At 42.2% G+C, this 24,479-nt stretch overlaps 1 long non-coding RNA gene across 1 annotated transcript in view; it reads left to right on the top strand.

The window, feature by feature from the left end:
• LOC108793720 overlaps positions 1–24,479 on the top strand; it is a 39,690-nt gene that overhangs the window by 4,574 nt on the left and 10,637 nt on the right. The window lies entirely within an intron of this gene.

Genomic DNA, 24,479 nt, shown 5'->3' with positions numbered 1-24,479 from the left:
ATATGTTGGTTGTAGCTACTGCATTTGAATCTTTTCTAGACTCTTCTCTTATTACTTCACAGTGTTCTACTTCAAACCTTATGCTAGTTTTAACAGATTTGAAGATTTAATTAATCTGCTTTTTTGTCTAGTCCTGTTGAAGTTAAAAAAGATTAGGTAAGGAAACTAAAAATATACATTTTAAAAAACAGGAATGTCCCAGCATATGTAAACAGCACTTTTGCAATCCCTAATAAAAGTTAACTACAATCTATAACATGTTAGCATTACAAAAAGTATAACATTGTTAGTTTCTTTTATTAGCAGAGAAAATAAAAAAACCCACTGTGAACAGTGGAAAAAAAAACAAAAAACATTCGGATAGACTGCAGAAACATATACAGTATACCAGGGGTAGGACATCTTCGGCCCTCCAGTTGTGATGAAACTAGAAAACCCTTTATGCATCTTTTGCTGGGAGTGATGCCTGTAGTCTTGCAATGCCTCATGGGGTTTGTAGTTGTGCCACAGCCAAAGAAAAGAGTTTGCCTACCCCTGGTATACACAGTGTTGAGGAATGAAAGAAAAGGGGTTACATGACTGACACATTTAAATACATTCAAGTGTATCTCAAGGCAAAAGCTTTTTTCTTCTTTTGTTTTTGTTTGCTGTCTCTGTCCTTATTATGGAGAATCACTCCTCCTTTTTATCCTGATGTTCATTGCCACAGAGAAGGAAAGTGAGGGAAAATCCAAAATGTTAATAATAATAATAATAATAATAAGGGGAAATTATTTTAATCCTTCCCTACTCAATCCAAAAATATATAAAAAAAAAAAGAGTTTTGGCTATACATATGGTTTCAGGGCCCATTCCCACCATAGCATTGCAGTCATTTCACTATAACGTGCAATTAAAGCATGCTAGCGCTCAATGCTCCTAGCAAGCATTACCATGCTCTAGGTGCATTGCCGATAATTTAAGTGGAACTCCAAGGCATCTCCCAGCCACTGTGTGCTGCAGTACCACAATACCTTGCATTGCAGTATGGTGAAAAAACTAAAGAAGTGCATGTCTCACTCTCTATGTATACCGCTTATGGACCAGAACAGTTTTTACATTTCTGCTATGGGCCTATTGATGCGATAATAACTTTGTCATGCAAGTGGAATATATATCTTTTTTATTTTCTGGACAAGCAAAGCTTTATATTTGTGATATTTACTTGCAAAAAAGATTTATTTTTCTATGCACTCTGTAGACAAATAAGTATAACATACCTTTTCTGAGCAGTGTTAGTTCTAAAACAGCTTGTGATTCTGTAGATGAAAGGTACACATTTACAGGGTTATTCACTAAAGGTTGAAGAGTTTGGAGAAGGCAGGAGAAGTGAAGAATCTAGGACAACATAGCTGAACTGGAACGTGAGCTGAATTGGAGAATTGTTCCAAATCAGCTATGTTGTCCTAGATTGTTCACTTCACCAAACTCTTCACCCTTTTGTGAAAAACCCTGTGAGTCTTTCATTTTTCCGGCTTAAAATGACGATTCTGAAACCTTGCAAAGTTACTTACATAACAAAGCAAATTGGAGGGAAAAATTTTTATACTTTAAAGTAAAAAAAAAAAAAAGGAAGGATGGGAGAATGGAGATAATGATGACTAAAGTTAAATATGAACACGTTCAATTTTTTTTTTTACTGTAGCTTTACTTGACGTATGTCACTTGTGACATTTCAATAAAGTTCCTAAAAAACAGTTCAGTGCGATGTGCCAGGATTAGTCTTTTAGCACTGTACTGAGTACTGCACACCAGCTGCTATCCAATTTAGCCACTTTAATAGCAAGTCCCTGCTGTTAATTTGACAGCTAGGAATTGCCAGTGTTCTATCGAAAGCTCCGACTTGTCGAGCTCTCCGACTGGGCACGTCACATCCGGTGACTGCCAGTAGACGTACAGCAGATGGAGCTAGTGCGGATGGGTAGAAAATCCTTGTGGAACTGTCAAACTATTGCCACTGCTCCTGCATGGCTAGCGGCTCATCGGATTCTATAACCTAGGACAAACTTATATTTGTCCTAGGTTATAGAAGCCGATAGTCGCGTAGGCGCAGTGGCAACTGTGGTTGTAGAAATAATCATGTGGCCCACGCAGGCGCTGTAACATAATATCTTTGACTAGGTTATCCAATGAGGCAATAGCCACAGCGCCTGCACGGCTATCGGCTTCTATAACCTGGGACAAATATAACTGTAGTAGGTTATAGAAGTGGATAGCCGCGCAAGCGCGGTGGCAATAGTTAGACAGTTCGACAAGGATTTCTTGGGCATGCGCACTAGCACCATCTGCTGTACATCTCTTACTGGCAGTCACCGGATGTGACGTCACCAATGTAGAGGTGGGCAAGTTGGAACTTTCGATAGAACAGCAGCAAGAACGACAGGAAGGGGTGAGGAACAGGGTGTGCTATGTTTGACCTTTGTACTTCGTTGACATTTTTAAAGCATGTTAAAGGTCTGCATCTCCAAACTAAAGCTAAAGGTCGATTTTAATGGCTTCAGCAATGTAACTCAAAATGTACTAAAAAGCAATGCAAACATTTAGTAAAAGCTCACTGTACTTACTGACCTAAAGCTCATCCGTTTTCAAAACAAATACAGACACTACAGCTTTTCTCACTACAAAGTGGAGATTTGCTCAGGTGGTGAGAATGAACACTGACCCTCTTTGTTAGAATTCAGTTTGAAAAAGGGAAACCAGTGATTTCGTAAGAAGAGAGAAAGCAGTCGAGCTTTCTGAAATATTTGGGATGTATATAGTTAACCTGGAGGTAAATATTTTTTTTTTCTCAGGAAGCCTGAAATTGCACTGATAATTGCCATGCCCCCTTTTTTTCTGTAGCAAACACAAGGTCCGGTTGTTTAATATCTGGTACTTTGGACATCTTAGATAACTAAGCCTTATAAAGTAGTTAATTTGGTGCCAGTGCAATAAAGCGATTTATTCAAGGACAATGTCTACCTTTTTATTTCCTGTGGTTTGATGGACTTATATGATCCACTTTAAAGAAGAACTCCATTTCATTATTTGTATTCATTTTTTTATAAACTGAAATATTTTTTATCGGACGAAGTCCGCGTTCTCGCTGGAGAGGCCCCGGGGGTGACAGGCTGCACATACTAAGGTAAGAGGGGACTTTCTTATTAATCGGGAAGCCGGGTGGCGACTCTTTACACGCTGCCCGGCTTCCCGGCTAATCAGGAAGCCAGGTGGCGAGTCATTACACGCCACCTGGCTTCCTGAATGGGACTTCCGTTACTCGGTAATTGGTATCGGCGAGTACCGAAAAAAATTATCGGTACTCGGTACCAAAATACCGGTATTGGTGCATCCCTAATAACCTACAATCATGAATGAACAGGAAGCGATGTAGACCACTCCCATTCATTCATAATTGATAACACAGTACACATACTATGTCCTCAATTATTTACAAACACTCAGCGATCACTGACTGCTTATGGCCGCCTGTGACAGTTTTTCTCCTCCCCACTGGGACACAGAGCAGCGCCCAGCGGGTAGGAGAGAAATCACGGATGCGCTGCTATAGCGGCAGAATAATGGCACTTTCGGCATTTCGCCAAACGTGACATTTTCAGCCGATCTGTTTCGGCGGCCGATTTATCAGTGCATCCCTAGTATTAACCCTTGCAGTGATGCTACCTCCACACTGCAAGGGTTAACTGCTAATTTTTTTCTAGGTTAAAAAACCCCCCCAAAAAGTTATACTCACTCGATCCTTTGAGCCGGCTTGTTCTTAGACCGGTCCCTCCTCTGCAGCAGTCTAAGGTCCTGTAAATCATCACATCTATACACTGTGCATAGATGTGAGAATGTTGAGGAAGATTCCAATGCTGCATCGGGTGAGTATAACGTTATTTTTTTTCAACCTAGGCAAAAACGAGCACTTAAAGGAGAACTATGGGGTTAGGGCTTTTCCCCATAGTTCTCCTTAGTGTAAGGGGAGGACACAAACTAGCGGCCTCCCGTCACCCTAAGCTCAGTCAGCGCTGGAGGATTGGTGGGGGGAATCCAGTCCCTCCCCTGTCACGGCAGAGAGCTGTGACAGGATTGAGAAGTGAGCGAACGCCGGTATGTGTTCGCTCACTTCCCGATCTACTGAGCCGACCTGTGACAGTTTCATTGTCACAGGTCGGCTAGAACTATGATGATGAGTGAAAAGCACTCACCTCATAGTTCTCCTTTAACCCTTGCAGTGCTGGGGTAGCGCCACTGCAAGGGTTAAGTAAAGGTTTTCCTGGAATTCTTCTTTAAAAATCATTTTTGGATCTTGTAACCTTTTCAGCATGGTGCATGCTTCCACTGTGGTGGGATAGTTAATTGCGAGATGGATTTTATGAAGTGTTCTTGTTTATTATGTTTATATGATTGATTGCATAAAGCTCTTGTACACTTACAAAAACGAATTTCTCTAGTTTAGTGGCGAACATGAATATTAGGGAGTATTTGAGGAATGCATAAACTGACAGCTAAACAAAATAGCAAAGCAAATAGACATTTTCTCTTCTATTCAAGGATCATATATAGCTATTTTTAAACAATGTTTAAACTGAGAAAATGTAAAATTTTAAGAAAAAAATAAGATGTTTTGAAAGCATAAGGGGAGCAGGATCTGTGTGTACGGGGGATGTGGATCACATTGGATCATGTTTTTTTAGCACCAGCAGTGATGATAGTTTTGACTATACCACTCAATTTGGGTAATATATAAAAGGACCACGGATTTATTTTTGGGATTTTATAAAGTTGATATGAGTGTATTTATGTAGTTACTCTTTCATATTAAGTTTTGAGTCCTTTGTATTGTGTTAATAAGTATATGTTAATCAACTTTAATTCACTTTTTACTGTGATTTGCACACTGATCTTTTTGTTAGAGTTTTATATATGTTTGCATGCTTTATGTTGTTTGACCATTTTATGTTCTGAAGATCATAGTAAGGGTGTCTTTTTTTCACTATTGTTTACTTTATTCTTTCCACATCAGTGGAATGTGTTTTTGTTTTTGGGTCCTAAAGAGCAAGCAGAGTTGCATTGTACATACATTTTTAATTTCATCTGGGAAAATAATTTGTTTAATGAAAATGTTTTACGCTACTGATCATTTGTGTGTGTGATGTTATTAGTTACTTTAATGCTCCGGGTAAAATTGTGTATGGACACCTTTGGCACTAAAAGTGATTACATGTTAAGCTGTTGAGTATATATTGTCCATAATGTGTATGTATATAATATGTGTACACACAGTATATAATACATTTATATTTGCATTTACTTATTCAATATCTTAATGTTTGGTATCAAACGTGTTGGGTCGAGCTTTCAAATACCTGAAAAACATACATTGTATGTGTTTTGATGACGTTGGAATGTGGGTTTGTGTAATTTATGCAATAGTGTAATGGTGAAAGTTGTTTTTCTGTCAGATAACTCCAAGTCAGCAATCAGTAATGTACCAAACTTAGGAAAGGTAATATATGAATCAGTGGAACATTTTTTACTGGCTAGTCAATGTGAATGCATGATAAAGACATGGTAGCCACATCCCAGGTTTAGAAGTATCGTAGCTTGCTCTAAAGAAAAACTGTATTGGTTTGGATTTCAGTTTTAGTATTGTTGTTTTTCTTTTTGTATTATTATTTATATAATAAAAAATTTTTTGCACATATCCGGATAGCTTCTTAATAACGTAGTTTTAAAAATCTGCTACTAATAATTGTTAGCCTTACATTACGGTGTTAAAAGTGTTGTACCTTTTTATGCTGGTTTTTGAGTTCTCTCCTCCTTCCCTGATTGGCTGTGTAAGGAGTTTTGTCCTTCAGTTCCCTCCCTGGTGGCTATACAGGCAGTCCCCGAGTTACAAACATCCGACTTGCATACGACTCCTACTTACAAATGGAGGGTATTACTGTACAGCAGGGGTAGTTGTAATGCTACCGCGCTCGTGCCCGCCTTTTTGGGTCTGGTTCGTAGTACTGTACTTACATTACAGAAAGTTGGCTCTTGTTAGACTTGCAGACGAGGGGTGCCCAGCTCTTCTTCCGGGTCACTGTGAGGTTTTTACAGCTGTCCATAGCCTCATTAGAAAGATTTTATCTCACTTCCTGTCCTTGAGACAACAGGAAGTGAGAGGAAATTCACTCCTGAGTGATCATGGGAAAAAGGTGTCTTCACTGAAGCTTTATCACCAATCCTTGTTTCCACAACAACACAACATTTTTAAAATTCCATTGTCGCAGGGACAGAAAATGAGGTGAAATCTTCTGATAAGGGGCACAGACAGCTAAACAAACGTTACAGGGGGGTTAACCCTTCCCTATGCTATCCAAAACACTTAAAAATTTACCTGTTCCAACTTACATACAAATTCAACTTAAGAACAAACCTACAGTCCCTATCTTGTTCGTAACCCAGGGACTGCCTGTATAGCAAAGGAGATGATTTAGGTTGATGTCAGGCAGTTCTGCACCTAGGGACACAATTCCAGTGGCAAAATTACCTAGACAGGTCATAGAATTGTTCCCTCACTGGCCTGGAAGACTGCAGTATCTCACTCCATTAGAAAAGGTGGGTGAGTTGTTGCAAGTGACATGATCACTTATCTAGGTCGATGGAGGAGCCCTCCGCACACCTCGCAGCAGTCCCGGGCAATAAATAAAAAGTGATAACCACGGATGGCGCCGTGCAAACACAGAACAAATAAGCAGATCACCAGCACTCAATAGTAAAGTTGCATATGTTCTTTTTATTGGACAAAAATGTCAGTGATCCAAAAAGCCGACGTTTCGGGGCCGCGGAGGGTCCCTTCCTCAAGGCAGAAGAGGAGGCCCTTCCTGAAGGCCTTTCTGCCTTGAGGAAGGGACCCTGCACGGTCCCGAAACATCAGCTTTTTGGATCACTGTGACGTCTTTGTCCAATAAAAAGGACATATGCAACTTTACTATTGAGTGCTGGTGATCTGCTTCTATGATCACTTATCTGACATGGCCCTTGATGTAGAAGACCTTTCCCTTTGCAGCTTTTATGCACCCAGAAAGAAATAATTTGCTTTTGTAAACAGTTAACGTAACCTAAAGGTATGATCAAGTCAGGTTTGCAGGGACTGAAATTCGCACAAGGGTAACATTTTCACCATTATGTAGTTCTTAAACTCCTGACATTATTGTTTTATGTGGTGGGGAACAACTTTGCCTTTGGGAGTGGAATATTTCAGGCAGAGCTCCATCGCTATCTAGTAATGGCCACATAAACATGCTGTAAATTCTTGCAATATATTGGCATGCATCGGCATGTTGGAATTGAGTAGGTAAAAGATCTTTCAGGTCTTACCACTGTCTTTGCAGGTTATGTTCCAGCATGTAAACTACCCAGTGTTTTGCAGATAGAAATCATAATCGAAAAAAATACATATGCTTTTTAAACTTATGACAAACCTCTTTGTTTTAAAGTTTACTTTCATTAATATATAAAGTAAAACATAATTGGTTTATATTAGGGATGTACCGATACCCAGTTTTTCGGTATCGAGTACCGATATTATTTTTCGGTACTCTGCGATACTGAATACTGATACCGGAAGTCCCCGGCTTCTCGATTACCAGGGAAGCCGTCTCCATGCTTCTCGTCACTAGGTGACAAGAAGCATGGCCACTAGGTGACAAGAAGCATGGAGCCAGCTTTCTGGCCAATCAGGAAGCCGGGCAGCGTGTAATGACTCGCTGCCTGACTTTCTGTTACTGGAAGCTGAAGTATCGGGCTAGACATCGGAGCATTTGGCCTAGTATGAGTACTCGCCCAAATACTCGGCATCGATACTAGTATCGGTGCATCCCTAGTTTATATTTCAAAATAGCTAGAAGTAATATTTAAAGTAAACCTGTGCACATACTGTGCATACTAGAGTATGTAGATATTCTGATCAAGCAGTTAAAACAAGCCCTTATTCACCTCTGTAGCTTAGACATTGTGGAGAAATGGACCTTCAAAGTTCACAATAGAGGCACTAAAATTTTACCTTTTTTTTTTTCCCCCTTATTCCTTTATATTGCAGCAGAATCCTGGCAGCCAATCAGCATCGAGACGGCTGTTCGGCCAGCTTGATGCTGATTGGCCAGGAAGCCGGCTTCCTGGCCACTCAGCATGGATCTGGCTTCCCAGCCAATCGGGAAGCTGGGAGGCGGGTCATTACTCGTGTGCTCAGCTTCCTGATTGCACGGGAAGCTGGCCCCATGTTCCCCTACAGCACTGCTGGTCAGAGGAAGATTTCCTCTGAAGTTCTGGTATCAGGGAAGGTATCGAAGCATTTGGGCGAGTATGAGTACTCGCCCAAATACTCGGTATCGGCACCAATACTAGTATTGGTATCGGTGCTTCCCTACACACGGGCAAACCATCACAAACACATATACTGACATTATAAACACACACAAGTGTTAATACTAGTACCGTATGTAGTTACATTTTATTTTGAAGTATGAAATTTGGCAAGCGGCCCCTATGGGAGAAGAAAATTTGTGTGGGGGCACCGAGTGTGTTTGAGACCCCTGCCTTAGACCAAAACGAACAGTTAACCCCGCACTATAGGGGTAGTCCCACTGCAAGGGCTAGTTTTATAACAATCCTGGAGTTCCCCTTTTAAGAAATTCAATAATAATTACTATAACGTACTATCTATCCATAAAGAAACTCTATCCGTGGAAAAAAACATTTTCTGAAGTATTTTTGGCTTCAGAATTATGTAGGAAAGTATAGTTTTCATTAGCCTCAGAACATAATGTCTTAGGATCCATTCACATGTGTGCACATTTAATGTTGTTGTACATTTTCACAGGTTGTATTAAGGCAGCCCATTCACTTTAAATGAACCCTTAACAACCCTGAATGTATGAAAAAAAAAATGTCCCTGCACTAGTTTTAGCCAATGCAGACACCACATTGCTCAGTGTAGTCACATCACAGCAAGTCCCTCACTGCCCTGCCCTGCTTGGCAACACACAGCCTTTGTATCTCAAACATTCTGGCTGGGTCGTGTGTGTGTGTGTGTGTTGCAACCCATTCATTCCTCTGGATGGCCTGTACTCTGCTGGATAGCTGGGAGCTAAATCAGAGATGGACAAATCCCAGGAGCCAAGTAGTCCCCTGATATGAATGAATGAGGACGAGGCAATAGTTTTGATATGTGTTGTGGTCCAAAGCACATGCAGTCAACAAACTTTATAAAGGGGACCTGAATTGCTGCCCCTGAAATCACCAAAGGGCCTCGCATAATAACGATTGACTGTAATGCTAATGAAAGCTGTCAGAGACGCACGCAACTGGAGAAATGTCAGTTTATAGGCATGCTACACAAAATGGTCAAAAACTTAGAGACTGCAGACATGCTACAAGAGATGGTCAGAGATTGAGAACATGCAATAGGTGAGGGAAACGTGCTTCAAGAGAAGGTCATAAACTGGAAATTACTGCTATCGTTAGTCCATTGCAAGCCAGTACTTCCACTTTGGTGTTCCCTACAGCTCCGTTAAAAATTACTTGCGCCATTTTTGATATTTCTCTCAGCATGATCAATTATTAAGTGTCAGAGGAAAAAAAACATAGAAAGACAAAAGGAAAGCTCACAAAAAAGTAAGTGTGAACGAAATGAACAAAATCACTTCACTATTAGAAGCCAATCTAAAGAATATTTTTCCTTCATTAGCTTAAATAAGCACCTAGGTAAGAAAAACACAGGCTGCTGTCTGTGGTGCCTGAGGGTGGCTTAAAAAGGGCCCAGCAGTTAAAAGCTGTCCTTTGATTATTTGCTTTTCTAGTACATCAGTACAGGCAGTCCCAGAGTTACAAACATCCGACTTACATCTGACTCCTACTTACAAACGGAGGCTATTACTGTACAGCAGGGGGGTCCCAGACTGCAGCCAAAGTGTACCGTGCAGCATTTCAGTAGTTGTAATGGTACCAGGCTCGTGCCGACGAGGGTGCCCGCCTTTTTGGGTCTGGTTCGTAGTACTGTAGGTACATTTACAGGAAGTTGGCTCTTGTTAGATGTGCAGACGAGGGGTGCCCAGCTCTTCTTCCGGGTCATTGTGAGGTTTTTACTGCTGTCTTTATCCTCATTAGAAAGATTTAATGTCACTTTCTATCCTTGAGACAACAGGAAGTGAGAGGAAATCTACCCCTAGGAAGGGAAATTTACTCCTGTAAGAGTTATCATGGGGAAAAGGTGTCTCCACTGAAGCTTTATCACCAATCCTTGTTTCCACAACAACCCAAAATTTTCAAAATCCAATTGTCACAGGGACAGAAAATGAGGTGAAATCTTCTGAACAGGGGAACACACAGCAAAATAAACATTACAGGGGGTTAACCCTTCCCTATGCTATCCAAAACTAAAAATAATTATTTGGGCTGGAGTTACACTTAAAGGAGAACTATGGGGTTAGGGCTTTTCCCCATAGTTCTCCTTAGGGTAACGGGAGGACACAAACTAGCGTCCTCCTGTCACCCTAAGCTCAGTAAACCGCGAGCTACAGCTCGCTGTATACTGAGACGCTGAAGCGGATCCCGACAATTATATCTGGATCCGCCCAGCTGCGTGAGTGACAGCTGGCTCTGACTATCTAGAGGCAGAGCCAGCTGTACCAGCCCCCTCCCCCGTCAGTTCCGCCAGTCAGCGCTGGAGGATCGGGGAGGGGGGAATCCAGTCCCTCCCCTGTCACGGCAGAGAGCCGTGACAGGATGGAGAAGTGAGCGAACGCCGGTATATGTTCACTCACCTCCCGATCTACTGAGCCGACCTGTGACAGTTTCATTGTCACAGGTCGGCTAGAACTATGAGGTGAGTGAAAAGCACTCACCTCATAGTTCTCCTATAAAACATTTACCTGTTCCAACTTGCATACAAATTCAAGTTAAAAACAAACCTGCAGAACCTTGTTTGTAACCCAGGGACTGCCTGTATATAGATGCATGTACGGGTAGTCCATTGCTGTACAGGTCAACTACTTCTAGCAACTACTTCTAACTGTCTTATCTGCGGACTGAACTTTTAATTATTCATGGGTGAGGATGTCCGAAGGGAGGGCTTTGGGGGAAAAATATAATTTCACTTTCAATTTATTGTTGTGCAAATGTTGATTTATGGATATCTGTTGAGTCACATTATTCCTGTTTTACAGTGTGAACATTTCTTTGCCACGTTGACACTGCAGTAAAAAGCTGGCCCAGTTGCGTGAAGAGACAGAAAGCCTTCATGGCTGATGGTTCACTATAAATATAATAATCCTGATTGTTTGACATAGGAAAATGCAGCTTGTGTTCTGTTGCGCAGTTTGTCAGGCAGAGGTCACAGGCAAGCTGAATTCTGATGTATCTGGTATCATTTGATTACATTCATTAGCCTGTGCCAGGCTTGATTGTGTGCATCACTAATTCATGACATGGCTCTTTGAGCCATTGATTTTAACAGTATATTTGGAGGTTAGGGATAATCTCATCTGGTACCAAGTTACAGGTAGAGTGTACCGTTAGAAATGCACACATCATAAACTCTGATTACCTTCTGTGCTTTATGAATTAGATGTATTTATTTTTATTCAGCCTCTGGTAGATGTGAACACTCCATGCTTTTACTTTTTCCCCATCTACCGAAAGTGAAAGTGAAGGATCAAGTATATCATTTACCCCAAAGTGACACTAAAATCAGGAGTTAAATTTTAAAAATACATTCAAGTACCCTGACTAGTAACAAAAATGTATCCTATTTGTAGATCACTCGGATGTAGATTCTCAAATCATCTCTTAATTCATGCCAACACAGTCCTTCCTTCTGGAGGGTGGCTACTTTTCTTCCACCATGGTCCCTCTGTGTGTTGTAAAGTAGCCGCCGGTCCAAGCTCACTCCCGTGATGTACTACAATCTCATGTTTAGTTTACTAAATTGTATTTAGATTGTAAGCCCCCATGGGCAGGGCCCTCCTTACCATCTTGTCTTGAATTGTATTGCGACTGTAATATCTTCCTTATATTGTAAAGCGCTGCGCAAACTGTCGGTGCTATATAAATCCTGTATAATAATAATATTATTATAGTCTATCACAGGAGTGAGCTTGGAACGTTGGCTACTTTACAAACACAGGGACCATGGGGAACAAAAGTAGCCACTCTCCAGAAGGAAGGACAGTGTCAGCACCATTTCAGAGATGATTTGAGGATCTACAGACGAGTGACACACAAATAAGATACATTTTTGTTAATAGATAAGGTACTTGAATGCCTTTCTAAAGCTGGTCATACACTGTTCAAACCAGAACATATTCATCCATCAATGCTGTAAACGTGTTGATCAAGGAATCCCCGCTGTTTCTCTTATTTGTTGAATGTGGGCGGCGGCCTCATTGGCTCCGGTCTCTGTTCGCTGAGCGATTTTCCGACCGACTCCTTAGAACAGCTGATGGAAGGATGCCGGCCAAAAGGGTGCTGATAGCGGCACTCGCTGTGTGAATTTCAGCTGGTTCACCAGGAACCGAACAAAATTAGTATTGTGTATACTCTCTAATTTGCATAATGTATGGCCAGCTTTGGATTGAACTCCTAAGTTTACTGTCACTTTAATTCCTTAATGCACTGAGTACAGAGATTCATCTACAGTCTGTATACATCCATTTGACATGCTGTAAGCTTGGTTAGGGTGATGCATGTTGTGAGTACTGCAAAACTGTTCCAAGCTAGTAATGTTATAGTACTAGACAAAAGTAACTATGATTATTGGTTTATGCCCCTAACAGGGTGGACCAAGGAGTGTGACTTATAGGCTTCATATCATTTATTATGGTATATATAGATCTATATATATCTATATATAGATCTATATATATCTGTGTTCTACATATATTTTATTGTTACAACTGCACTTTCAAAAATTGTAATGGAAATGTCAAACCAATTAAGTCTGTCCCTCAGGCAGAGAGGCTAAAAATCCAGTAATGCAGCTTATAGATATTTATTAAAAACAGTCAAATGTATTTTTAAAGTTGTTGTAAGTACCCTAGTTTGCTTTCATATAGGTCCTGCTAGAACTCCTGTGTTGGAGGTGACAGGTTGAATAAAGTGTACCTGTCACCTCCAAATGTTATCACACGGGGGATTAGTTAACCCCTGTGTAATGGCAATACAGTTAAGTTTAAAAAAGAAATAGTTAAAAAAAGTAAAAAATATTAAAAATGTTAAAAATAAAAAGGCGATAAAGTAAAAATAAATAAACAAAACAAATGAAAATTGAATACAAAGTAAATAAAAATTGAAAAAATGAAAACCAGCCCCGCTGCCCCCATCTGCACGCGAATAAACGGGCAGTGTTTTCAACTGCGATCGTGTGCAACCGCACGGGTAGGGCTGTATTGCAGCAGGAAAACGCTCAATCTGCCTGGGGTGCCATTAGAAAATAATGGCACTGACAGCACAATCGGCATCCGTTACTGCCCGGTCATCGTGCACGAAAACGAACAGATGGCTGGGTGGTCACGGAATCGCACACCACCGCCGATCGTGCTGTCAGTGCCATTATTTTCTAATGGCACCCCAGTAGTGCCAGGCAGATTGCGCGTTTTCCTGCTGCAATACCGCCCGGCCGATCACGGTTGAAAACACTGTGCTGTGCATGTCGTGAAAATAGGTACATCTACCTTTTTTTCAGCGATAGTCACGCAGATGTAACCCCATACATGTGGATGCAACCGCTGTATGCAACCACACACGATCGCACGTCCCAGGATTGCCCAAGTCTGCACCAACCCTAAAGGGTAAATTCACTTTCCCAAGTCATTTGGGAAAATGGAATTACCCGCACAAATCTCCCTCCCACTATACTTACCTTTCGGTGAATGGTCCTTCCCGTCCACCAGTACGGGTGTACTATCTGTACCTGTTCCAATTTGTCTGAATTTTGCTCGCAAATTGCAAGCACTCGTTGCTCAACGCGGTCACCTGACGGCACTGACCAATGAGAAGCGCTTCTTAGCACTGCTAAATACGGTTTTGGTTCAAATTATTTTTTTTGTATTAGGACAAGTAGATTGTCATGAGGGACAAGTAGATTCGGCCCCGCTTTAGTCCTTGGACAAGTAGTTTTTAAAAAAATGTCCACACCCCTGGGCCTCCTATAATCTCTTGTACAGCAGGACTCAGACTTGGAGAGAAAGGGTCAGTCCTAGAAGCCTATAATTTTCTGCTACAGTGTGCATACGTTGACAGGAGGGGAAAACAAAGTGATCACTTTGCTGCAACTCCTTTACTGTCAAATCAACAGGATGGGGGACTAAGCTGTGCAGCTTCTTTAGAGGAAGTCAGGAATCATGCTATGCAGTGTGGTAGAGGTGCTTGAATCACAGCAGCTGAGTGGCCAGAATTACAAGTTCTATGTTAGGTACAATTATTCCCATATAAAGCTTTAAATCAGAGCTGGACAAATCCTAGGAGCCAGGATGCCTACCTTTTTAGGTTTTCTTTAGTTACTGTTAATGGATCTGGCTCCTAAAAAGAAATCCTGCTGGCTCCTGAATTCCATTTTAATTTATCCACCTTAGAACTGTAAATGCCAGGTCCGTATGGCATACTGACCTGGCCAGCTGGAAGCACTTTTGTAGGTCCGTATGCCATACGTCCTTGGCAGCGAAAGGGTTAAATAATGTTCATGCTTGTTCCCATGGCAATACTTTATTTCATTTTTTTTTAAACTTGGTTAAGTCTAGTGTACTGGAGAATGCCTCCCCCCTTCCCTATGTTTGTATGTGGACAGGGAAACTGGCTTGATTCACAATCACAAGTGTGTATTTCCAGCATTTAGAATTTTTAGGGCTTGTTGGCGTGAACAAGCCCTAATGCAACTTGTAAGACCAATAGAAGCTACTGCCTTCCCAAGCGGGCATGCTTATGATACTGACCCTATAGTTCCCTTCTGGCTATGTTATTTTGTATTGCTGTTGAAATAAAACTCTCCACAACTTGACTACACCATATTTAACTGCCCAGTCTTGACTACACAGACCGCTCACATGGCCTGTAAATAGCATTTAAAAAGTACCTGTATGGTGACTGCATGTGAAAGCATTCTCTTTACTAATGCACGAGCGTAAATGTTCACTTTGGCCAAGCTTTTATGTTTTTGCCTGTTGCAAAGCGAAGGAACAGAAAAGTCCATACTGCCATACTACTCCATACTATTCAACAGCAATCATGGTGATCTGACTAGTCTTTCTAAGGTGCTCGATCGCTATTTTGCTGGTGTCGGCTAGATGTTCCTGTAGGATAGGAAATGATCAGTCAATCTAGTGCAAAATGGCTAGATTAGGTAACTGACCTTTCATTACTTTGTTTTTAAAATGTTGCTGAGTACATTTCAAAGTTAGGGAAATGTTGGTTTAGTATATGTAAAATAATGCAGAAAAACACATAGCTTTTTGTTCAGTAGTGTTCTATATGTCTTACCTGAGTAAGAGGGTCATTCCATCATCGAGATTAGTAAAGATTGTCATTAGGCCTTATTCACACGGGCTGCAGGCTCCACTGCCCCTCTGAAAAGCCATCCACAGTGGAGCAGTGACAGCCCAGTGTTCAGGAGGGTATACTGCCACCACTTAAATGCCTTTTTTTTTCTCCCCTCTTTTTTAAAATGTTATTTTATTCCAATGGGGATTTTCTGTTGCAATAACGTGCTGCAACTGCATGGCCCACCTGGTTGCCATGCAGTCCCATTGGTTGCAATGGTCAAGCTTGGTAAGCGACACTGCCTGCCAAATGAGACCTACTATTTCAAATTTGCAGCTACATGAATACAAGCATGAGCAACCGCTATGTGGGTTGTAGGTGGGTTGTAAAAATGCGGATCAAATGGCTATTTTAATGCCTCTCGGCCATCAGTGTTGACAAGGCCTTACAGTCAAGGAATACAGCAGGAAGGTCAGACCTGTGACATTCCAATGAGCAAGGTCCCTGTGTTAGGTTGCCAGTACTTTGCAATGCTGTAGAGCAGGGGCGCCCACTATTTTTCGTCTGGAGATCTACTTTTCAAATGACGAGCTCATTGAGATCTACCAAGGGAAAAACACCTGCATTCAGGGGCGGGAGAGGGCGTGGGCTGCGCAGGCAGGCCCCTCGCCCACAGTGCGATCGCCTGCATTATGCTGTGACAGAACGGACGAGCAGTGAGGGGAGATGGAGGCGCCGGCTGTCAGATCCTGGCCGAGCGTCTCTCTCTCTCTCTCTCCTCACCGCTCTGCATTAGTTCTGTAACAGCGGCTCCTTCCTCCGCCCTCCCCGCCGCCGGTTCCTTCACTTCTTCACGGATACCCGCTGGGGAGAGCAGCGGGGATCCAGAGAAGCGGCGGGAGGAGAGGACATGGCGATCTACCAGTGATCGCTACACGATTGACTGGTAGATCGCGATCGACCTTGTGGGCACCCCTGCTGTAGAGCCTTGATTGATACACAGTGCTTACCCTTCCTCTCTAAGAGTCTTGCATTCTGGGGAATTTGTAAATTATGATGAGATGTGGTACCCCCCCCCAATGATCAACCCACCTAATATAGCATGATTTGTATTATTCTGGGGAATAGGGAATTAACAGATGTCAGATACTTCTAATAGCAGTGGTTAACAATATATTTAATAATTTTTTATGTGTTTTTCCATGTTGAGTGTGGCTGCCTTGCTTTGTATTGAGCGTTCGTGGAATGCCATTTTGAGAATTTTCCTATTAACAATTGACAGAGGTTAAGTAAGTCCTCCCTAGGAAGAGGTTATACGGCTATAAACAGATCCAACAGGAATATAGAAATATTGTTTAATTTTTTTTCTGATTTATTCTTTTGGGCCCAAGCTGGCAGCAGACGTCATTTTACATGAGTAAGATTACTAGAAGATAAGGCAGAAAGTATTATTAGCTTTGTTCTGTCTTTAGGCTTTGTGCTTGTAATTGACAGACCTTGTGCTGAAAGCTACACATGTCTTGTCCACTCCAAAAGCCTTCTTATTTCTTTCTTTTTTTCAAAAGCAATGATCTGTAATCTTTTTCTATGGCAGTATCTTCACTTTTCAGGCAAAGCTGAGCTTAAAGTGACATTAAACCCTCAGATTTGTTTAACATAAACCAATACTGTAATGTGTGCCTTACTGTAATCCATGGTTGTTTCCCTTCTCTTTGCTGCTCTTCCTTTTAGATCCTTCTCTCTTCTCATGCTGGGGGAGAACTTCCCTTTGCAGCTGAGTTCCTCTTCCTGTAGTGCTGGCTCAGGTTGTGAACCTGCACACAGACACCATGTATCCATTCCAGAGACAAGGCAGTCTGCTGCAAAACAGAACTTCTGCCCAGCATTAGAAGAGATACAGATTTAAAAGGAAGATCAGCAAAGAGAAGAGAAACAACCATGGATTGCAGTAAGGCACACATTACAGTATTGTTTTATGTTAAAAAATCTGAGAGTTTAATGTCACTTTAATGAACCCATGCTTTTCAAACTATGACTTTGCTTTAGAATTACATACATATAATTTCTTGTGGAAAGAACCATTTCAGTGTCTTATTCAAACTGTACCAATGCTGTTAGTCTTTTGAAAAGTTTTTATTTGATCACATTTTGCATTTACCCTGCTGTTTATTATTATATATAGTAATCTCTGTGATTTTTTTCTCTCTATCTAAAAGGAAGATCAAAACGACTGTACACTGCTAAAGAAAAGCATTGCAAAATAAACTGAACTCGTATCTCAAATGGAATTTCAGAAAATAGACATTTTGTGGAGATTCTTTTTTTTGTTTATGGGTCCCCATGTCTATGACAAACTTTGATTAAATGCAAAATACATAGTAGTTGTGTGTGACCATCTCTGCCTTTCGGCATGAAAAAGCTGTCAAAATTGGGGCTTACACCAAACACTTTACATCTCCCATGGTGCTTCTAAGAGTAAACTTTTGGGGGACATTTTATATTATATGTGTGCTGCCCCTCACCTGTATATCTACCTTACACATACACCGAACAGTCATAACATTATGACAACTGAGAGGTGAAGTGAATAACAATGATTATCTAGTGACAAATGCACCTGGAAGTGGGTGGGATCTATTAGGCAGCAAGTGAACATGTTGTCTCTGAAGCTGATGTGTTGGAAGCACAAAAAGAAATGGCCAAGTGTAAGGATTTGAGTGACTTTGACAAGGGCCAAATTGTGATGGATAGACTACTGGGTCAGAGCAACTCCAAAACTGCAGCTCTTGTTGGATGTTCCCAGTCTGCAGTGGTCAGGACCTACCAAAATTGGTCCAAGGAAGGAAAACCAGTGAACCGGCTACAGGGTCATGTGCGTCCAATGTTTTATTGGTGTACATGCAAAGGGGAGACTGACCCATGTATTCCGATCTGTTAGAAGAGCTACTGGAGCTCAAATTGCTAAAAAAAGTTAATGTTGGTTCTGAGTTTGAGGGGTTGATTTGGCCTCTTAATTCTCCAGATCTCAATCCAATTGAGCATCTGTGGGATGTGCTGGAAAAACAGTTTCAATCCATGGAAGTCCCACCTCACAACTTACAGGACTTAAAGGATTTGCTACTGACGACTTGGTGCCAGATACCACAGCATACCTTCCGAGGCCTAGTGGAGGCCATGCCTCGACGGTTCAGGCGGCATAAGGGGACCTACTCAATATTAGGAGGTTGATCATAATGTTATGACTGGTCGGTGTATGTGCAGTTTGGCTACCAAGGCTTAAGCAATTGAGTTGTCTACTCTCTACTCATTGGCACGTGCCACAAATAAGTGAGTAACGTTTACTCTCCGTAGTTAGAGTTGGGAACTCTTAGAAGTGCCTGTCTTTTGTCATATGTTTCTAGATATCTGCTATCCTTAGCAGCTCTGGTTACAGTAAGAGTACAGTAGTGGCTGAAAAAAACTGTACCAAAGATTCCCAGTAGTGATTGAAACACAATATATGTTTTTAGTTAAAAGAGAACTATGGGGTACACATTTTTTGCAATTTTTAGTTTCATAATGATTAGGGCTGCAACAACTAATCGATAAAGTCGATAATGATCGATAATAAGAATCGTTGTCAACGATTCTCATTAAGGATGCACTGATACCGGTATTAGTATCTGTGACAAAACCGAGTAGTTGGAGGAATACTCGTACCCGCCCAAATGCTCCGATACTTACCTCAGATACCGGAACTTCTGGTCAGAGGGAGATGAGCAGTGCCGAGCGAGCATGGAGCTGGCTTTCTTTCCAATCAGGAAGCTGGGCGGTGGGTTATGACCCGCCTCCCGGCTTCCTGATTGGCTAGGAAGCCAGCTTCATGTTTTGCTAAGTAGCCTGGCTTCCTAACCAATCAGGAAGCCAGGCGGCAGATCATGACCCGTCGCCCACCTTCATGAATGTCTGTGAAGCCGGTGTTCTTTTGCTAGAGGCTGCCTGGCTTCCTAACCAATCGGGAAGCCAGGCGGCACATATTGACCTGCCTCCTGGCTTCCTGATTGGTCAGGAAGCTAGGCTGCCTAGGAACAAGTGAAGCTGGCTTCCTAGCCAATCAGGAAGCTGAGCTGGGAGGCGGGCCATGACATGCCGCCTGGCTTCCTGATTGGCCGGCTTCACATGTTGCTAAGCAGCATGGCTTCCTGACCAATCAGGAAGCCGGACAGCACCTCATGACTCGCCACTTGGCTTCCTGATTGGTCAGGAAGCCAGGCATCCTCTAGCAAAAGAACACATGATTAACAGGCATTCATGAAGCTGGGCGACGGGCCATGATCTGCCGCCTGACTTTCTGATAATTGGGTCACAAAGCATCTGTATTCGGTATCGGCGAGTACTGAAAAAAAAATTGGTACTCGATACCGGAAAAACGGTATCGGTGCATCCCTAATTCTCATGATCGATCAGTTGATTTAGCATGCATCATCTAATGTAACTACTGTATGTCTTTTGAGCACTTGATGGTGCTGTAGTGCAATGTTAGTCTCTATGCTTATGCATGTTTATCTAATATACAGTGCTGTATTCCTATATACAAACATACATGTAATATCCTGCTAAACAAGTAAAACTTAAGTCAGCATTCCTCAAGATCTTAGTGCTTCATCTAAACACATAACCATCAGGTTATAGGCCCAGACAGTAAACAGAACACTGCAAGTCAACAGGAGCCGCATCCAAGCTACTGAAATCATGGCAAGCAGTAGAGATATGAAGTTTGCAATCGCAAAGCTTAACAATAGCAACTACCAGCTATGGAAGTTCAAGCTTGAAATGCTGCTAAGCAAAGATGACTTGTGGCAAGTACTGAGTACAGACAGACCCACTAAAGGACCCATGGAATAATGGGACAAGAAGAACAGGCAAGAAAAAGCAATTATACCTCTACCAGTGGAAGACAACCTGCTCATCCACATAAGAAAAAAGAATCTAGATAAATGTATGTGGACTGCATGAGCATTCAAACCTAAATGGTAAACTATATTTGCTGCACCAGCTATATAAGATGAGGCTAGAAAAAAAACAGGAAATGTGTAAACATATGAATGCCATCCTGGAAATCATAGAACAGCTATGTGCAATTGGAGAGGAAATTAAAGATAACCACGTGGTGGCATTATTGCTATGCAGCCTTCCAGAGTCATACAGTGCTCTTATTAACGCTCTAGAAACCAGACCTGAGCAGGAACTAACACTAGAATATGCCAAAGGAAAATGAATTGATGAATATGACATGACAGAAGGCAAGAAAATATGCACACTGATGAAAATGAGAAAGCCCTTAAGTTGCAAGGGATACTCCCAGACTACAATGCAACATTTGCTCCGTCGTAAAACACTCCACCATCGGAACACTCCTTAGCATCGCAGTCAGGAAGGGCGTGCAAGTGAAACACCTAGACATTAAAACCACATTCCTATATGGAGACATTAAGGAAGCTCTCTACATGGAGCAACCACCAGGGTTTGAACAAGGACACAACCTTGTGTGTAAACTCCATAGAAGCAAATATTCTGCAAGAATGTGGAATGAGAAAGTGAGTGAAATACTCACGAAAGAGGGATTCACCAGAAGCAAAGCAGATCCCTGTCTTTATTCCAGAAATCAAGAAGACAGATGGATCTACATCCTAATTTACATTGACGACATTATAACCTGTTTTGAACAAGAAGGTGACTTTAGTCAAATATGTCACCAAATAATACAAAACTTTGAAATCAAAGAGCTAGGGAACATTAGTCACTATTCAAATAGAGAGGGAAGAAGATGGAAGCTAGCTTCTCAACCAAAGTCAGAACATTGCAGACATTTTGAAACAATTCAATATGCAAGATGCAAAGGAAGTACAAACACCTATGGAACCAGCATACAAAAAGAGCAAAGAAGCAGAAAACTTGATACAAAACAATGAAATGTACCGCAGAGTAATCAGAAAGCTACTATACATTGCCACTGTGACAAGACTAGACGTTAGCGGCAGCAGTGTGCCATCCAAGAGAGCTACCAATGTTCCTGTACCTGTGTGCTCTATATACCCCCAGAGAGCTTTCTGTGTACTCCCAGAACGCTTCCAGTGTTCCTGTACCTTTTGTGCCCTGTGTACTCCCAGAGAGCTTCCAGTGTTCCTGTACCCGTGTGCCCTGTATACTTACAGAGAGCTTCCAGTGTTCCTGTGTGCCCTGTGTACTTACAGAGAGCTTCCAGTGTTCCTGTACCTGTGTGCCCTGTATACTCCTAAAGAGCTTCCAGTGTTCCTGTGTGCCCCATGTACTCCCAGAAAGCTTCTAATGTCTCTGTCCCTGTACCTGTGTGTCCTGTGTACTTACAGAGAGCTTCCAGTGTTCCTGTGTACTTACAGAGAGCTTCCAGTGTTCCTGTGTACTTACAGAGAGCTTCCAGTGTTCCTGTACCTGTGTGCCCTGTATACTCCTAAAGAGCTTCCAGTGTTCCTGTGTGCCCCATGTACTCCCAGAAAGCTTCTAATGTCTCTGTCCCTGTACCTGTGTGTCCTGTGTACTTACAGAGAGCTTCCAGTGTTCCTGTGTACTTACAGAGAGCTTCCAGTGTTCCTGTGTGCCCTGTGTACTTACAGAGAGCTTCCAGTGTTCCTGTGTACTTACAGAGAGCTTCCAGTGTTCCTGTACCTGTGTGCCCTGTATACTCCTAAAGAGCTTCCAGTGTTCCTGTGTGCCCCATGTACTCCCAGAAAGCTTCTAATGTATCTGTTCCTGTACCTGTGTGTCCTTGTACTTACAGAGAGCCTGCAGTGTTCCTGTGTACCCATGTAATCCCAAGAGCTTCCAGTGTTCCTGTGTGCCCATGTACCTCAAGAGGTTCCTGTGTGCCCCATGTACTCACAGAAAGCTTCTAGTGTCTCTGTTCCTGTGTGTCCTGTGTGCTTACAGAGAGCCTGCAGTGTTCCTGTGTACCCATGTACTCCAAGAGCTTCCAGTTTTCCTGTGTGCCCATGTACTCCAAGAGGTTCCTGTGTGCCCTGTGTACTCCCAGAAAGCTTCTAGTGTTCCTATTCTTGAACCTGTGTGTCCTGTGTACTTACAGAGAGCTTGCAGTGTTCCTGTGTACCCATGTACTCCAAGAGCTTCCAGTGTTCCTGTGTGCCCATGTACTCCAAGAGGTTCCTGTGTGCCTGTGTACTTCCAGAGAGCTTCCAGTGTTCCTGTACTTCTGCTTTTCTGCTGTGTGTTCCAACACCCCAGTACTTCTAGAGACTTTGACACTACTGCATTTCCTGTGTGCCCATCACCTTGTTGCTCCCACAGACTTTGGCACTTTGTGTCCAACAACCCAGTGCTTCCAAAGTCTGCTACTCCCTTATGCACTCCTGTGCTTTAAGCACCCAGGAAGATTTAGAGATTCCTGCATCTTCTGTGACTTCAAAGTATTTCTGTATCTGGGCAGCTGCACCCTGCACAGGTTTGTTTATTGGCCACCGCCTGGTAGCTGTCCTGCAGTAAAGTCCATCACCCCTGCAGGGTGCTTTGGCTAATACCATGCTCTTCTTAAGTATTAGGGTATGCACAATACAAATTTAGTCCGGTTCCTGATGAACTGGCTGAAATTCGCACAGCGGGTGCCGCTGTTGGCACCCTACCACCCGGCATGACTCCAGCAGCAGATCGAAGGAGCAGGTCAGAAAATCTTTGGCCGAATAGAGCAACCAATCAGCTGCAAGCTCCATTTGGGTATTCTGGCAGCTGCCAGTGGCTACTGTTAGAATACAATGCAGACAGCAGGGGATTCGTCCATCAATGCTGCACAGGAGGAATCTGTTAATTTTGTTTTGTTCAGCCCTGTCTTGTGTATACCCGGCTTTAGACTCTGCTCTTTGAGCACACCTTTGCTAAATGTGCAGATACCCTAATCCATCAGCACTACGTGTTTCCGCCATATCCAGTGGCACTCCATGTTGTCATGCCTCTAGCATTCCCTAGAGATTCCGCTCCCAGTGAACACAGACCCTTTTTTGTGACAGTAAATATGCGTGTCTATGCAGTGTAACGTGCTGTAAATGTTTGTGAATGTCTTTTTCCGAGTTACATAGTATTATCTTTTTGCACAGTTTGATTGAAGTAGGGCTTATGCTGTTTGTAATGCAGTAACTCTTCCAAAATCTTGCATTGTTTCTTTGGTAATGAGCCATGTTACTTCTTCTGAAGTTAGCAGATGTTCTGAAATTTGTGTGAACTTGTTTTCACTGTCTGTGTGTTTCCTGTTTCTATAAAAAGTATGTGCTTGTTATTTCCAATCCATTCTTTGCTTTGGTTAAAGGAGTACGACCTTTTTTTTTCTCTGTAGTAGAAGCTTCTATCTTGTGAGAATACTGAATTCAGCGGTTTAATACAGCTTAGAAAGTTGCATTTTCCTAGCAGCACACAGTATATTTACAGTTCCTATAAAAAAATTAAAATAAATGGTTCACCTCCTTGGAAGTTATCATGTTTTGTTGTCATAGAACATTGAATCGCAGTGGATTTATTTATTTTTGACACTGATCAACAGAAATAGACCATTTAATGTCAAAATGAGAACATACCGCTGCAAAGTGATTGTAAGTGCCCGTTCACACCGGGTCCGTGCGTTAATCCCACGGTACCGTGCAATGCACCTTCCATGCGTTAACATGTAGGTAGATGTGCCATTCATTTGAATGGCACCCCAAGTGCATTTCCTGCAGGCATAGCGATTGACCAGGGCAAAACCCACGGTACTGCAACAATAGAACTGCCTTTTTTAATTGCACTGCACCGCAAGGTACGGCATTGCAGTATTGCACGTTGCGGTGCAGTCAATCACATTGTGGGCAGGAGGTGTGTTTGGGATGCCATTCAAACAAATGGCAAGGCAACACACCTCCTGCACTGTTAACACACGTTAGGTG

Source organism: Nanorana parkeri, unplaced genomic scaffold (genome assembly GCF_000935625.1).
Source record: "Nanorana parkeri isolate BGI_ZX_2015 unplaced genomic scaffold, ASM93562v1 scaffold776, whole genome shotgun sequence".
In the NCBI taxonomy this organism is placed as follows: domain Eukaryota; kingdom Metazoa; phylum Chordata; class Amphibia; order Anura; family Dicroglossidae; genus Nanorana; species Nanorana parkeri.
Note: the sequence above shows the minus strand (reverse complement) of the source record. Positions and strands in the feature narration are given on the sequence as shown.